This window comes from Falco punctatus (genome assembly GCF_963210335.1).
Source record: "Falco punctatus genome assembly, chromosome: 6".
Lineage (NCBI taxonomy): Eukaryota > Metazoa > Chordata > Aves > Falconiformes > Falconidae > Falco > Falco punctatus.
In genome coordinates, this window is record NC_137585.1 from 36,293,498 (window position 1) to 36,309,794 (window position 16,297).

The 16,297-nt window shown below is 47.9% G+C and overlaps 1 long non-coding RNA gene across 6 annotated transcripts in view; it reads right to left on the reverse strand.

Moving 5' to 3' along the window:
* The window catches only part of LOC308066136, a 49,745-nt gene that overhangs the window by 23,212 nt on the left and 10,236 nt on the right, over positions 1-16,297 (reverse strand). The gene's annotated exons all lie outside the window — the stretch shown is intronic.

Genomic DNA, 16,297 nt, shown 5'->3' on the forward strand with positions numbered 1-16,297 from the left:
CATTAGAGACAACTGTTTTACCTGTCTTACTAAGGATTTTCCATTTTGAAATGTATCAACAGTTTCAGGTTGGTAAACAGCAACATATTTCTATTACTGTAAGCTTTGCTGGACAAGCAATCTGTCCTTTTCAAGGAAAGAGCATCTTGTGGGCTCAGCTGCTCAAGGAAAGAGTAACATACGGGAAAAGTAAAGCAAAAGCAACTGAAATCTTTTCAGAAGTATGTCATTTTGGCAACCACCAAGCACAAGAATTTCCAATAAATTGTTTGGGGAAGTAGTAAGTGCATGTAAAAAGTGCACGGACTAGTATCAGAGTTCAGGCTTAATAATTACAGTGTCTTCTGTCAATAAATTATTAACTTATATTCTTCAATAAATTATTAACTTAAGGCTGTGGCTTCCAGGTTTTGATCCACATGGGTAGAAAAGTGTTCAACACAGTAAACAAGACAGTTTACAAACTCAACGGTTCAAAAGTGCAGTGTTAAAGATATGTTGTGGTTTATGTTGTGAGAAAAGTTGAAGTTTCGCTATGATCTTTTGGTCTGAAAGGACTGCAACAGACACCAACTCGTTTCTAGCGTTATTGTACTATTTTACTGCTTCCCATAGATGGAGCCAAATTCACATCATCCAGCTGCAATGAACGCAGCTTCCCCAAAATCAAAGAGCTATACAGCAGCAGGGTTTGCCATGTGTCCCACAGCCCCATTTCCTGCCCATTCCCCTAGGCTGACTCCCTAATACTGTTTCACTGTCTCCCAAGTCTGTTCCCACAGTGCAGCAGCAGCAACAGTCATGACACGCAAAAGTGCTAATCCGACACCGACTTTCCCATACAGCTTGAGGGGAAATGTTTTTCAGATGTTACAAATCCTACCTTTCTAACCACACGTTATATCACAGCTTTCACTTTTGGTCTATTCTTCCACATATCGAATAGGATAAGGCATTAGAAAGGTCTTAGGAATGTTTTGGAGGCTTCTGCCTTCCACTCCTGCACTGGTCTTGAGCAAAACTCTGATCTACCAGGTCTTGTGACTCTGGCCTTCCACTGCAAAATGTTTGGGATCTACGGGTCCAATGGAATGACCTGTAATAGAAAGTAGGAACTTTGGAGAACATGGAGGAGGACTCTACGGTCTCTGCCACCTGTGAAGTGATAGCTAAATTACAGCAATTTGATCAAAAACTGCGTAAGGAAGGTAGTCACAACTATCAGCCAAACAAAGATAAGAGCGTGACAGGGTAAGGAGTGAGCTTTTCCAGCCTTTGGGGCCAAGAAATCATAGTTACCCTCCTGACAGCAACTCAAAGTTCTTTGCTCACTTCAAGAGCCAAGGACGATGCCTTCACATCTGTTTTCAGAACAGTGCAAAGCCACTCATGTCCCAGTATGGGGCAAGAGTAAGTATTTCCACACTGCTTTTACCTACCTGGCAACGGGTTTCATTACATTGGACTTGAAAGTGTTGTGGAAACATCTGAGGCAACATACTGTATGGACAGAGTGCCCTTTTACTAGCCTTTTTTTTTTTTTAAGCAAGGCCACAAAGCAGATAGATAGTTTTCCAAAAGACCATTACATTTAAAGGGCTGGTCTTGTAATCTTGCTATTCGGTGTTCAGGCTGGATCAAGAAAGATAAATTGAAGCATGGAGACTACGTGCCAGTAATATCCCAGTGATACAAATGTGCAACTAACTGGAGAAGATGTCTGCCTCCAGTTTTATATCCCAGTGGTTCTATGCTTGCAGTTGCATTTGCAGGAGTTGCTATACTTTATCCCTTTCACAAAGGCATGTGGAGTGCAGCAAGAGCTTGTGACAATCAAACAGTTGAAGAAGCTGGGAAGGGTTTTCTGGTGCCAGATCAGTCTTTTGGATGGAGCCTGCTCTTCCAGTGGCTTGCTGTGAAGAAGGAAGAAGTGCTGGATCCTGCTCTGGTTTAGCACATCCTCATCAGGACTGTATTATTTCCCAGCTGCCGTTCTGACTCCAAAGTCTGCTCTTAAAGGAGTTGTGTTCTTCATCTTTCTTTCATCGCTAGAGAAGGTGCAGCTGGAGGATTTGGAAAGAGGAGATCTGATCCCCACACAACCCCAGGGGTCCCCAGAGAGGTGAGTAATCAGCATGGGGAGAGGAAATGTGTGACACATCTTTAATTTGTTTAGATGTTTCCTGTGAAGCAAGCGAGTACAAGAGGATCTTTGGATTTCTCTTTGCAAAGCCTGGGTCTGATTTCAGCTGCGATGTCATCCCAAAAGAGCTGACTCATCCAGCAGGGATGCAGCTCCAAGGAACACATGCAGAGGCTGGGAAAGTTCAGAGCTATTTTCAGAGCTCAGGGGAGTTGCACTGTGGGGTCCCACTTTCTGGAAGAGGTACTAGACAGAGAGTGTGCTGTCCAAGAGGCTCAGCAAAAATTGGCCATTGCCATGACCCCGCAGGCTTCAAAGCAAACAGACCACAAAGGCAGAAATTAACGGGGGAAAATAATCGCCATCCACTGGGAAAGTGTTTCTTTTGGTGTTTTGATCTTGCCAATCACCTTCCCATAGCTTAGCTGCATTAAATAGTCCTGGAGAAGGAATTTGGCAGTGCCCAGACGAAGATGGTCCACAGGAAAATTGCATGGCACAGTGGCAGAGCACGCTGATATTCAGCAGCCTGACTGCAGGCTCTGCTTCTGCCTCAGTTTACCTGATCTGTTTACCTCAATCCAGCTACCATGCCTGGTATTTCCAAAACTCTCCCTAGTCTGAGTAGGACTTTTTAACATAACTTTCAGCCTTCCAGCCTTAATAACAAGATTTACAGTTGTGATAATAAACATTTTAAAATGTGATTGAAAATATATATTAAAAGCAGGGGAGGGGAAAGCTCTGGAAGGAATTTAGAGTATTCTGATTTATGTCTGAGAAAAGAGGGATTCAATGAAAGGAAAAAAAGAACGAGCACTTAATGCTGTCTGGGGAACACAGCAGCAGCCTCTCTCAGACAGGCCTGATGTCCTTACAAAATAACCAACCTGGGAATGAGCAGCCCAGGGAAAAAAAAAAAAAAAAAGAGGCACGAACAAAGGAAGTAGGAATGAAAATCAAGCGGAGCTGCTTTCAACTTTCCCCAGCCCCTGCTGCAGCACAACACTGAAACTGAGCGCATGAATTTTCTCCCAAAGAAAGACAGCCTTGTGTGGCAGAGCTGCCGGGCAGACACCAAGGGCTATTCCAGCTGCTGGCAACATAGCAAGAGCGATGGGCTCCTGGCCAGGGCTCCTCTGATGGAGCCCACGTAAATCAGAGGAGTGCCCGTGGGCAGTTTGTGAGCGCTGGGGACTGCTCAGCATCTTGGATGCTGACATACCACAACTCCTGCTCACAGGAGCTGTTTGTCAGAGTTAGATGTCTGGTTAAAGGTCCCGATGATAAAGCACCCTCTGCAGAGCTGATTTCTCCAGAAATGTGCACAATGCCAGTATGTAATGTCAGGAGGCAGCTTTGCCTGAAATATCCAGGGGATCTTGTTTCAAAAGACTGGATACTGGAGAAAGGAGGTAGGTTGGGATATGAAGGGCAGCTATGATTAAAGGGAGGGAGAGACTGCTATGCTGAAGCCCCCTGTGATTATTTCATTTACAGAGAGACACTCAGAAAAGGGAGCATAGCAGAAAAGCAGAAAATACCGAAGACTATAAAGGTGCTCTGTTGGGTGCTGGTTGCTTCTGTACTGAATGAGGACTCAGTGAACCTGAAGGTGAAGCATTTTTAAATGGGTAACTGGAGATATGTTTATTACAGAATAATGCTACCCTCTGCAGGAAATGTATTTACTATAGAACGATGTTATTTGTGAGAGTTTCACAGACCGTCACTGAGAACAAGAGTCAGCTTAAGTCTTGAATAGGATTAGAGGCAGGAAAAAAGAGGATAATAAGAGGCTGTTACTTTTATTCTCTCTTTCATGTTTGAGGAATAAGATCCCACTAGCTTCAGGGCATAGAGCAACCTCAGAAAGCCAAGACTAGAAATAACTTCTTGTGTGGGCAAATGAGCCTATTCTTCTCTTGAACTTTTCTGGGAGTAATCTTCTGCTGGTTTCTGTCATAGATAGGATAATAGCCTGCAGGGGTATTTTTCTGTTGGCATGTTTGTTACTGCTGGGGTTTGTTAGTAAAGGTATGAGCTGGAATTTCAAAGACTGCTTCTAGGTCACTTTCACTGGCAGAAAAACACAGTGTGGCAGATGCAGATAGAGGTATACTGACTGACATGCTTTTTCCACCACTTGATTCTATCCCAAAGAAAAAATGAAATAAAAGCTGCATTTTGTGATTATGTTTATTTTTTTCACATCAACTCAGTCTTCAGAGCTTCTCTTGGGTTGATATTGTCCAACCTTGTATCTTGGGCGTCATCTATCTCCTGGACATTGTCTGCATCTCTGTTGCAGTTTCTGCTGTAGTGAAGAAATCCAGCCTTCTCTGCTGCCATTATGTTCTGGACATCTTCAATCTTTCCATAGCAGTTCATCTTTGGGTTCTGTCAGCATATGGGCAGTGGGGTCTGGCACATTGGGAGACCCCATGTTCACTCCCGCTGCTATGGATGTCAGCAGTTCCCCAGGACCCCTGTTCTCACTGCTGTGTCCATAGACTGATGTTTAGCCACTGTTCACCAGTCTTTTCCCTAAGATGTTGGAAGTCACCTCTTGCTGACTTGAACCTTTGCCCTCTGTGGGCATGTCCTCATCAGAATTACCCTGGCATCTTACGGATACTTAGGGTGTCACTTGCTGCCATAGATACATGCACCCTCTGATCCTCATCTGCCCTTGCACCTGAAATATGTGCATCATCCTGGGCTGTGCACCGAGCTGGCTCATCCCCCTGTGCACTTGGTGGGTGATGAGAGCTGTCACTGGATCTCTGTCAGGTCAGTGGCTCAACACTGGCTGGGACTGACTGCACTTTTGCCAGGAGGCAGATAGCAAGCCAAAGAATAAAAGTATTCGATCTAAAGGGGATATCAAGTATTACGTACAGGTGCCTGGAGTCCAGAAAGACTTCAAAAGGCTGTTTAATTTTCCCTGGTGAATCCATGCTTTAAAATGTTTAAACAAATCAGTTGTATAATGTGGTCAAATGACAACTATATATATGGAAGAGAACGGTGATAATGATTCACAAAACTTTGGAGGATTTAAAATGTCAAGGAAGGAGGAGTGGTTACAGTGGTACTAGTGTGATAGCCAGGAGGACTCAAGTGAATTTGAGAAAAGGAAAATCTTGGCCCAGTACAAGGAACAAAAATATAAACTAAATAAAGCAACCTAAAATAAGTAACTGTACAAAGCCTAAGAAACCAAACAAAGCCTTTCCTACATGTAGTTATTTTGAAAGAGGAAAAGTACCAGATACTACACTGAGTTCTCTGTGAGTTTCACTCTTGTTACGGGTTTTTATGTGGGAGCCACTCAAAAAATTATGGTGGTGGTGGCTGCCTAAAATGGAAAGAGCCAACAATAATCTCTGCTGGATTTGAATAATCCCTGAAAGGGAGAGGCTGAAACCCGTCAGAAGCAGTAAATTAAAACTGAACGGAAACCTGGCACATATAGTAAATGACACATATATTAAATGGCACAGTCTTTTGTTGGGCATTGCGCATAGAGGACAGACACATCATGATTTTCCATGTCTAAAATAAAAAGCCTATTAAAAGTAATTCTTCCAGTTATGGAGACAAATTTGACTAGAGTGATTTGTCTTCTTATTACAGAATGGATCCTCTTTTTCTCTCTCTCTCTCTTTTTTTTTTTTTTTTTTGTTTCCTCCTTTCCCTGGTGAGCTTTAAGTGTAGAGGAAAAAAAGGTGTCTGATCTGGGCAAGAGTCTGGCACATATGGGGGGTCTGAAACTGAGAAAAATGTTGCTGCTTTTCACATTGACACTGCTCTCTCTTCACTGGAGTGTCTCCAGAGTTTAGAGGATGTGATAAAGTATGTTCAGTCCAAGTGGAGAAAATCTTAAAACTTCACACAAGAACAGAAATAGTCTTTAAATTTATGCACTGTATTAGCAAACCATAGCAGCAGCTAAACCAAATGTTTGAAGATGTGGAAATTTAACATCAGATTAAAGGTCAAAAACAGATCAAAGCTGAGTTTCCCAGGTGAACTTCTATTTTTCAGTGAAAGTTTTTTAAAATGAAGGCTAAAAATAGCTGTATATTGATGGCTGTGCTTTGGTGGGTGAGTGTGTAAAACAAGGCTGGATCAGCAGGACAGATGCTGGGAAGGAGAGCATCCTCTTCAGCTTTACGAAGCACTGACTCCTGTGCAAGCGGGAAGGCAATGAGCTGCTGCGCCATGTTCACAGTACACTAATGCTGGTATTTTCGGTACATACCAAACCCCAGATCAAATAACTCCACTGTTAGATCATGCTAAAGTGCTCTGCTGCTTATTTCTCTCTGTCACATACAAGTTACCGGGCTGCAGAGGCATCTGCGAAAGTGGTATATAGAAGTTTTAAACTGTATAAACTTTGGGTCTTAAACCAAACAAACGTGCAATCAATGAGCACTCCTTGCTCGGTGTTTATGCTGTGGTGAAGAAGGCCTGGGGTTCCTGCTGGAAAGCAGGATGACAATTTTAAAAGGGCACGGCACAGCACCAGGCAGCAAGTCCCTGCACCGGCCCACTGTGCCTGGCCCCATCAGGGCCAGACCATGCAGAGCCATCGGTCTGCTCCTTCCCGCTGCCCCGGTTTCTGTGCCCAAGGGATGCGGCTCAGCACTCTCCTCACTGCGGGGCTTTGGGGCTGGGGCCGCTAGTGGCTGCTGGCAGGGAGGAGGTGATGGGAACGCGCTGCCGTCGCAGCACTCTCCTTTGCCCTCTGTGGTTTTCAGCTTTTGGGCCTTTTGTTCCAAGAGCAGTGCTCTCAGGATGTTTTCATTCACACCTCTTTGCAGATGTTACTGTATGCCAAGTCACTTGCCTTTTTTTTTATCTGGGGAATATCCTCAGCGTGTTTTACGACACAGACATTTGAGTCCCAGGATCTACCAGCACGCATAAGTATCTGCAATCTTTCTTTGGACACAGGCCACAGGCTTGCTGCTTGCCACCCCATCCAAGACAGCAGAAACGGCTGCTCAAAGCAGTGCCTGGGCCTTGTTTGCAGGAGGGGGTCCCTGGCTGGCCCCAGCTCCCAGCCCCCAGCCCCATCCCAGCCCTCTCGGCAGGCAAGACGTGCTGTGCCAGCAGCGCTCTGCTCCGTCTCTGCTCAGCACAGCACCCCGGGGTGACAGCCCTGCTGATGCACCGAAGGCTCTGCACTGCTTCAGCCCATGCGGGGCGGGGGGATGAACTGCAGTGCCCCATCAGCTGGCAAAGCACAAGGGAGAGATCAATCGGTTTAAGTCCTCTCTCCTGCTTTGCCACTGAGCCCTGCACCGTCCACTCCCACCCAGGCCCCATCCTTCCCTCTTTTCAGATCCTGTTTATCATCCTCTGCTCCCAAAATTTCTACCACTAATTATTTTCCCACACCTCTTGATTTGTGTTTCAAACCCTCTATTCCTTCTACTAACACACCCCCAGCACCTACACCTGAATGCAAATACCAGGAGCCCTGAACGTGCCACAGACAGTCTCTCTCAACATCATCATCATTAGTAGTAGCAGAAATAGTATTAGTAGTAGTAATATAACACCATATAATAATTATATTAGTATATAAATCAGGTAAAATAATGCCAATAATGTAACTACCCTACAGCTGGAAGGAACAACTCCCAGGAAAGCCCCGCTCCATCCAAGGATGGCACATGCTTTGGGAATGTAGCCCTCGCGTGCTGAGGGAGATGTAGGAACCAAGGCAGTGGTGCTGTGTGTTTTCATTGAAAGACTTATAATCTCCACAGGGGTGGAGCAGAGGGTAGTAGACAGACTACCTTACATCTGAAGTCCCTGCTTCAGGGTGTATCTGTGTTAGAAAATCTTAATGAAAGAAGATGCGGTTTCCTATTGACAGTAACAAAACTTATTTCCCTTAGCCGGGTCTGGAGAAATGGCTGAGTTGTTTTAGCTGAAACTTTCCTGAGACAACACAGGCCACAGACAGACAGACAGACAGCATAGAAGCTTTCTGCCCATACCACTTGTTAATGCTATCAGCAACTTTAAACAAGACTTGATAAGAAGAAGGGTCAGGTAAACACAGCTATTTGTTTTCCTCCCTGTGCCTCTCATGATGATCTAGCCTGGTTCGTCTTGCTGGGTCAGCAGTTTATAGCTAGGTGAGACACTGGGGGAGCCACAGGTACCTTCAGAGAGCTGTAATATTTAGCTATCCTTTTTGTTTTGTGGCAGAGGCAGCAATGGAAGAGGACAAATGATATCTGGCAAGATGATTTGTGGTGTGGAGGGAGAACACCTTTGTCCTCTCTGAGCACCCACCTGTTTTATTGCTGCTAGTGGTGAGTCTGTAACACTGATAAATCAGTGATGGGTTTTGTGCTTGCCACTGAAAATGTGACCATGGAAGTAGCTGGACAAAGTCTAGGTTAGAATCAGCAGGAACAAGCATGGATGTGTTCTTTTCTTGCAGTTTGGACATCCGTATCCTGAGAAAATCAAGCACTGTCCAAACCAGGCAGTGTTCTTGTATTTGCCAGTCAGAGAGATATTTAATTAGTGATATCAAGAGGGAAAACACACATGTTAGCAAGGACAGGCTGTCTTGATCCATGTTTATTTGTGTTTTGGATTTCCTGTGAGCAGGGTCCGTGACCCAGTGGTGTAAGCTCCAGCACCTCGCTCTGCAGAGAGGCACCCCCAGCAGCAGAGCCACCTGATGGGGTGCTGGGGAAGGGCTTGGCAGCAGGGGTCCTCAGGGAAGAAAGATCCAGCTCTGTGCCTTTATTTTCTATAGCCTGTGCAGTAGATCACTTGACAGAAGTCTGAGGCCACCATCTCCTGATTCAGGGTCCTCACTGGCAATGCTGATGCTCATGAAGCCATTGCTTCCCCGCTATATCTCCCAACCATTCCTTCCTTCAGCTGCATCTCAGGACACTGCCACCTCTGCAGTCACAGCACGATGGGTTATAGAGCCAAACGTTGAACCCCATCAGGGAATTGATCCAGGCTAAAACCCCAATACAGCAGGAGGAGAAGGGGGCTAGATCTCTTCAAATGGCTACAAAGAGCTACAAAAAGCTCTTCAGGAAAATGCAGCCCTTGGGGTTCAGATTGCCAGCCATGACCTGTTCTGCCGGGACGTGCGAGCACAGGGCTCCCCTGGCCCTGCCTGCCTTTCCCCAGCAGAGCAGGTAGGCACGAGGCACAGTACAGTCTGTGGCCATACTGGGGCTTCCAGACAACCTGCGGCAGCTCGGGGCTGGAAACCCCAGACAAATGCCCACAGGCCATCTGGATGACTGTTTGAGGTGGGAAAAGCAAATGTGCCGAAGGAAACCCATCTGCGTGGTTGTCCTGCTTTGTTCTGCTGACCGAGTCTGTTCCTGTGTTCAAAGATAATCTTCACATGGAAAAAAAGAAGGGGGGTGCCTTTCTGCCCCCAATTTTTTCACTGCTCAATGGTAAATAAAAGCGTTTGGGAAAGTGCCCTTCCTCACCTTCAAATTTTTCCACTGTATCAGAAATTCAGGTCGTAGCAAGCCTGCGAAAGCTTCTGGTGATAAAAAAGGAGCAGTTGTGGGAGCCACCAACCGCAGCAACATTCAGGGGAATTCCAAGGGAGGGGAAATGGGTTTGTCAAGACCACCTGGAGCTCTGTGGGTTACTGAGGGGACTAATGAGCAACAGGCAGAAAAAAGTGGTGAAAGTTTCCAAGAGTAATAGTCATTGCACAGGGTTTCACTGGTAAATTCACTCTGCAAATACAAGAACTCCCCGAAGTGGATGGCACCCACAACGTTACACCCTTAATAAAACCTCTCTCTCAAATCACAGCAACAGACCCCAATCCTACTTGCAGTTCACCTTCCTCTTACATGGTTTTTGGGCTTCCCACTGTGGCCATAGCTGATGGCTACCCCTGCCTCAGAGCCTCCTGCAGCACAAGCTCTGCTTACTCACTTGTGAAATAGGTCGTATGTGGTTGAGCTTTTGAAGTTCACTACTCACTTCATCCACAGCCCTGAAAGATCTGACCACATGTGGACATGGGCTGAACCCCAGGCAGATATTGCTGGCAAACAGCTGGTGATAGAGCTCAGTTAAAAAACAGGGGGCATAGTATAATCATGAGTGTGAGCTTTCATGGTGAAAAGGAACAGTAAATTGAGCCTTAAGCACAATGTCTCTCTTACACTTAATTTAACGCTCATTCTGACAGCTCCTGGTGATGCAGAACTTTCATCTGCTGGCTACAGCCTCTCCCACAGCCATGACTCAGCTGGCCCTTGTCTACATGCCTTGTTTGAGTGGGAACCTCTCCAAGAGGCCCTAATAATGTTGTCCCCATGGCCCCAGCTGTTTCTGACTGCAAAACTGATGCAGCACAACTGCATCAAGCAAAGCCCAGGAAGAGCTGATCCCCGTCACTGGTTGTTTGGGAAGGGGAGAAGCACTGCTTCAAGTCTAAGCTCACTTGTGGCCAGGAAAACTCCTCCAGGCTGTTGTCTCTGCCCTTCCCATCCCGTGTTCCCTGTCCTTGTACTTGAGGACCTGCACATTTTATTACGTTAGTACCACTTGAAGAATTGCATTTGCTAGTCTGTTTCTGTTGGATGGGGGCAGGGGAAAACAAAACCGTGAAGGCTTGATGGTGCTGCCATCCATCAGTCTGCAGGTAAGAAGTTTGTTTGATAATGGAAAATATTAGTATTTTCTTTGTAAACTGACTTTCCATCTGGTGTTACAGTCCCCTAGCCTCTCCCTCTTGACGGGAGAGTTCTGCCACTGAGAGAAGCCACCCTGCTGACCACCCTTGTGCCACCCATGGCAATATTGCTGTCTGATCCCATGGAGAAACAGTCTGAGTAGGTAGAATTTAGAAAAATACAACATAAAACTAAGCAGACCTTTAAAATAACAAACAGAAAAGTTGTTGGTTTGTTGGGTTTTTTTTTTTGTCAGATCTGCTCCCTGCACTGGCTCATTAAAGACTTCAGTGAGAATTGTACCAGGGCGAGGGTGGCCCCGCTTGCTCCCATCCTTGCATCGCCCCTGCCCTGGCCCTGCCTAGCTGCTGGCCGGGTAACACAAAGCGTTCAAGCAGGGGACACTAGATGTGAAATAAACCAGGTGAAATTGGGGAGGCAGGATGTTGTGAGCTCTTTAACCACATGAATGCTTGGAGCAGCTCAAAATGGGGAATGAACAACCAGGGAAAGGGGGGTGATGCTGAGCTCAGCTCCCCAGGACGTGCCAAAGAAGTTTCCTGGGCTGTTTGGGACATTGCTTGTGTGCTGCAGGATAAACAGTGCTGCCTGCAGTCCCCTGAGAGCTTGTTTGCCCTTCTTCCTGAAACACTGTGAGTTAGTATTATAAAAAACACAGCTTCTCTCCAGCCCCTTGCCTCTGTGGGCTGAAGCTGTTCATTGCAGCCTGAAGTTTTTCCAGGGGGAGAAACAAATGTGATTGCAATGGCTTGGATGCTGTGCCCTGCCTCCTCTAGCCATCAGTGTCCTCTCATACAGATGAAAGACTGCCAGCAAGGAGAGCTCCCGCGGATGGTGTGGCTTCTTCATGGCATTGCCCGCACCAGCACTTGGTGTGCACTGCAACATACACAGCCAGGATGTGTAAAAGCTGGCGGGGCTAAGGCCCCTCGGAAAGGAGCAGACTTCAGTTTGGTTGCCTGTAAAGTCAGCAAACACCCCCGCTGGCTGAGGCTCCGGCCGCAGCAGCCGGCACCTTCCCCGGAGCCAGCAAGAGGCTGGAGGGTCCCTGAGGTGCCAGCCCTGCACCACAGAGTGGACCAGGCAAAGCTCATGGTCTGCTGGGGAGATAAGGAGCCTTTACTGGAAAAACTGAGATGCACAGAGGCTCAGAGGGAGAATGAGAAGCTGGAGGGCTGGTGGGAAGTGATGTTCATAGGGCTGTCTGGCTGCCAGCCATGGCTGCAGCTACACAAAATGTTCCAGGCATAAGAGGTCAAAAAAAACTGCCAAAAGACGGGGAGCCTAAGAGTAGATGGCCACTGACCATGCAAAGTCCTGTCTGAAGCACATAGAAAGGTGAATTCAGGAGTGGAGGGAACTGAGGTGATGCTCTGCAGCTGCCCTGTGCCACTCACTCCCCACCTTTGTCCCAAGCAGGCGCCTGGAAACAGTTTTGGTCCCGACTCAGCTGCTTTGCTCCTAACAGGAAACTAAGAAATGTGTTTATTTCTTCCTCAAGATGAAAATAAATGAAAAAACAGCGCAAAAGCCTTCACTTGGGATTACAGGAATGAAAGATAGGCAACGGGAAACACTATTTCCAGTGCTGGGAAATGCAGTTGTTACGTCAACCAGCTGCCATCGGTGGTCCTGAATGGTGTGATAAATGGGATCAGGCTTGGTGAGAAGCCGGCTGGCCTACACCAGCCAAATACTTATGGGAAGAGACAAGAGCTTGAGGAAAAGCTCATCTGCACCCAAACGTGGGTGGCTTTGGAGAACATCAGTTACCAGCTTCCCCAGCATGCTGTGGGGCAGATGCACCAGGGCCAGGAGGTGGCCAGGCACCACCGGCACCTCAAACACACCCACACAGTTTGCCCATGGGGGCAGCAAGAGGTTTCAAGGGAATAGTCTTCGTGGTGACCTCCTCTTTTCCCACACTGCAAAGTCAGCTTCCCGCGCAGCTCAGCCTGAGATACAATCAGGCAGCAAAAAAAGGAAGCAAACGAGCTGAAATAGGTGAGTGTCCCAAAAGCCCTGAATGTGTGCTTGTACCCACCGGGAGTTTCCCTTCACCTAACACAGATGAAGAAAAGCCACCAAGAAATCACGTGGGCCCCTTCAACAGCATCTGTACAAGCTGCATGCCTGCTGAGCCACTACCTCATTGACCTCTGCCAGTGACCAAGGGCTGGAAACCCCAGTGGGCAGCTTTGCTCAAAAATAAGCATTGTAAACACGTTGGCTGTGACATCTTTGTAGCCCAGAGAATATACAGGTGGGGACTCCCCTGCCACAGTGCCAGCAGCTCTGCAGGATAACATGCTGATTTCTGCATCCTACAGAAGCTGGGGTGCTGATTCCCCTCTGAAGAAGCCAAAATTGCAATTTCTGTTGCAAAAGTAACCTTAAATAGTAACACCCTTGCAGCAGCCTTGCACACTGTCCTAGGGGAGACCTTACATGCTTGTTTTGAAAGAGCAGTGTTTTCAGACAGGTCAAAAACCACCTTTCCCTTCAGTTTTAAATAGATTCCCTTAATAAAATAATGAGTTTGTCCCTATTTGGGGGGCTAGATGGATCATCTGATTGCTCACGCATTGGACATGAAGGAGTCTTCAGTGCATTGAAAGCGAATACACCAAGCAGAGTGGCTCGAGAGCAGAAACAGCAACTTAGCCCCTTTCTAACAGCTGGTGACAGTACCCAATGCCATGGTCATGGTGCGCTTTTAAAATACAGAGGACAATTACTGTGTCCTTCTGCCCGTATAAAATACAGAGGACTATAGTTGTGCCCTTCTGCCCACATCTACGTTTGTGAGCCTTGCTACCCAGCCCTTCCCGGGGCGGGGGGGGGAGGTAAAGCCCACAGCAATTATTTACTTGGCTTCACTAGTGTGTATTTTTATCCTCTGCTGTACAGCCTGCATTTTGTTTTCATATTGCTGTAAAAATCAATGCAAATTAATTATGTTTAAAAGGGACAGGAATATTGCTCTCAGTTGTACAGTCTTGGCCCTCCCCACAAACTCTGATTTCCACAGATTAAGTTGTAATGTAATTACATGTAATGTAATGTAATTAGCAGCCAAAGGACATTTTAAGCAAGAGTATTTATGCAAAGAACAGGGTAATTCTGTGCAAAATAAGCTTCATGATTTAAACTAAAGAGGTGATTTAAACTAAAGTATTCAACTTCATTGGTGATGTCACAGCTGAAATTACCAATAAATAAAATAAAAAAGCCTGACAAACTTGTTCTGCTCTTGTCAGAGCTGCCCTGAGGAGCTTTTGCCATCCTGTGGCCACCGCCCAGGGAGAGAAACTGCTTTTGGCCAGCAGCTCCCCTTCAGCTGCTGCTGCCAGAGGATCTGGGTCCTGGCCAAGGGGCCGGCAGGGATGCCGATGAGCAGCAGCTCAGCTCCCGGAGTGCCTAGGCCACCTCAGCCCTGCATTTGAGCAGGCAGGATTTTGTCCCCATGCCTCCAGGTTTTGCACCGGTTGCCTCTGTGATGGTTGCACCAGCAGCTCTCAACCTGTTTGGATCAGCGCCCCTTTTCTACAGTCTCAGGAATGGAGGTGCAAAACCTCATCCCACTCACATGGGTGTCCCCACATATCCCCTGTCCCCTCCCAGTGTCTAGGGAATGACAAACAGGGCAATGTGCACAGCTCCCTCATAAGCTGTGGACAGGAGGGAGAAGGGAGGGAGCTTGTGGGGGACAGCTTCAGCACCCACCGTGGTGCCCCCAGGATGCACTGGGTACAGGATTGTCAGGAGAGAAAAATCAGGGTTTTTGAAAAACTCCCAACCATCCATGGAGAAATCTAGGTGGCAGTACTCCCTTCCCCTAGGGTCCCCCAAAGCGGGAATGGATCCCAACACAGGGGCAGGCACAACCAGCACTGCCAAGGCAGGGGGCAAGGACAGGAGTCCCTTCAGCCACAGCAAAACCCCTGCACCTAAGCCATGGCTCAGTCCCGACCTCCACATCGCCACCAGCACGGGGCTGGGACTGTGGCCAGAACCTGTGCGTGGCTCCTCGTTCCCAACCCCCTGGCACATCTCCTGCTGACTGCATTGGCCTTTGCTGAAGCACCCACAGGTCCCAGCAGCCACTGTGGGTCCAGGAGATGACAGAGGCTGTGAGCTGTTGCCAAAAAGATGGGTTTCCTGTTGCTGGTGAGAAGTGCTGGGCAAGCTGATCAAAGAAGAGGAAAAAGGGGAAAACCAGCAGGAGAGAAGACCAGCGTGCTTCCCTGCCAGCACCGGCAGGTCCTGCTAAAACCACAGCCTGAGCCCCTGTCAAGAAGAGCTGAATTGGCACAAAATTAACTGACGGAAAGAAAATGAGAGAGGGAGTGGGAAAACAGGGGGGGATGAACAGAAAAAGCTGGAGAACAGCAATCCCTGTCACCGGTCCCCACAGCACTTCCTCCAAAGGGCTTTGTAGGCTCTCGCTCACCCCCCCTCACGTGTGTACTCACAACGAGAAGTGGCATGCTGTACAAAAACATGACTTAGTTCCTTTCTTTCCTGTCACTAACTCTTGGCACAGTGACTCCCTCGCTGGCAGCTTTTGTGCACACAGGGCGTCTGACACCTGCTGAAACAGAGCCAGCATCTTCTCTGAGCCTGTCCCTCTCGCTGGTTGCAGGGCTGCTGGCACGCTGGAGGGATGAAGCCACCCATTGCTTGAAGGACAAGCATTTTGGCACAAAGCAGAATTAGTGGGAGGGTGGGCTGGGATGAGGCAGGAGGAAGCAAAGCCGTATGGGCGTGAAATGCCAGGGACACCAAATGATGGCTAAGAAGGGTGAAGAAGGGCTTTTGTTATTAAGAACAGCTAAAAGAGAGCGGGGCGCCGGTCCCTTAACTTCAGAGCCTGGAAGAAGGAGCCCATCTGTTTACACCCGTAACCCATCTGCGCTTGCCAAGGCCACTGGCGGACATGCACATCCACAGTGTCAGATTCCCGACTTCAAAATAACTGGTGCCCCTCAGGTCGGCTGTCACCTCCGGAAGGGCCAGCAAACTCGCTCAGGGCACCGAGGGAGCAGCCAGCCAGCAAGAAACACCACAGGCGAGGGGCTGGAGGCTGTTGAGCACAGAGGAGTGGGGAATTGGTGGCAACTGAGCAGGCACAAGGTGGGTGGAAAGTCAGATAGGAGCAAGGGCAGGAAGGGAAGGATGCTCACGCAGGGTCCTTCCTCATCATAGCTTCCTAACGGCTCCTGGGATCCACCTACACCTGCTCCTCCACAAACATCACCGGAGTTGTGTAGGCATGGCCCAGGGGTTGCACCGTGGTCTGGCACTGGGTCCTGGCTGCCCAGCACCATGCAGTCAAGATGTCGTGGAAGGCAGCAGTGAGGATCCTCAGGCAGACGGTGCCCCCACACCCGCACAGCAGGGGCTGTGTTTCAGACAGGTT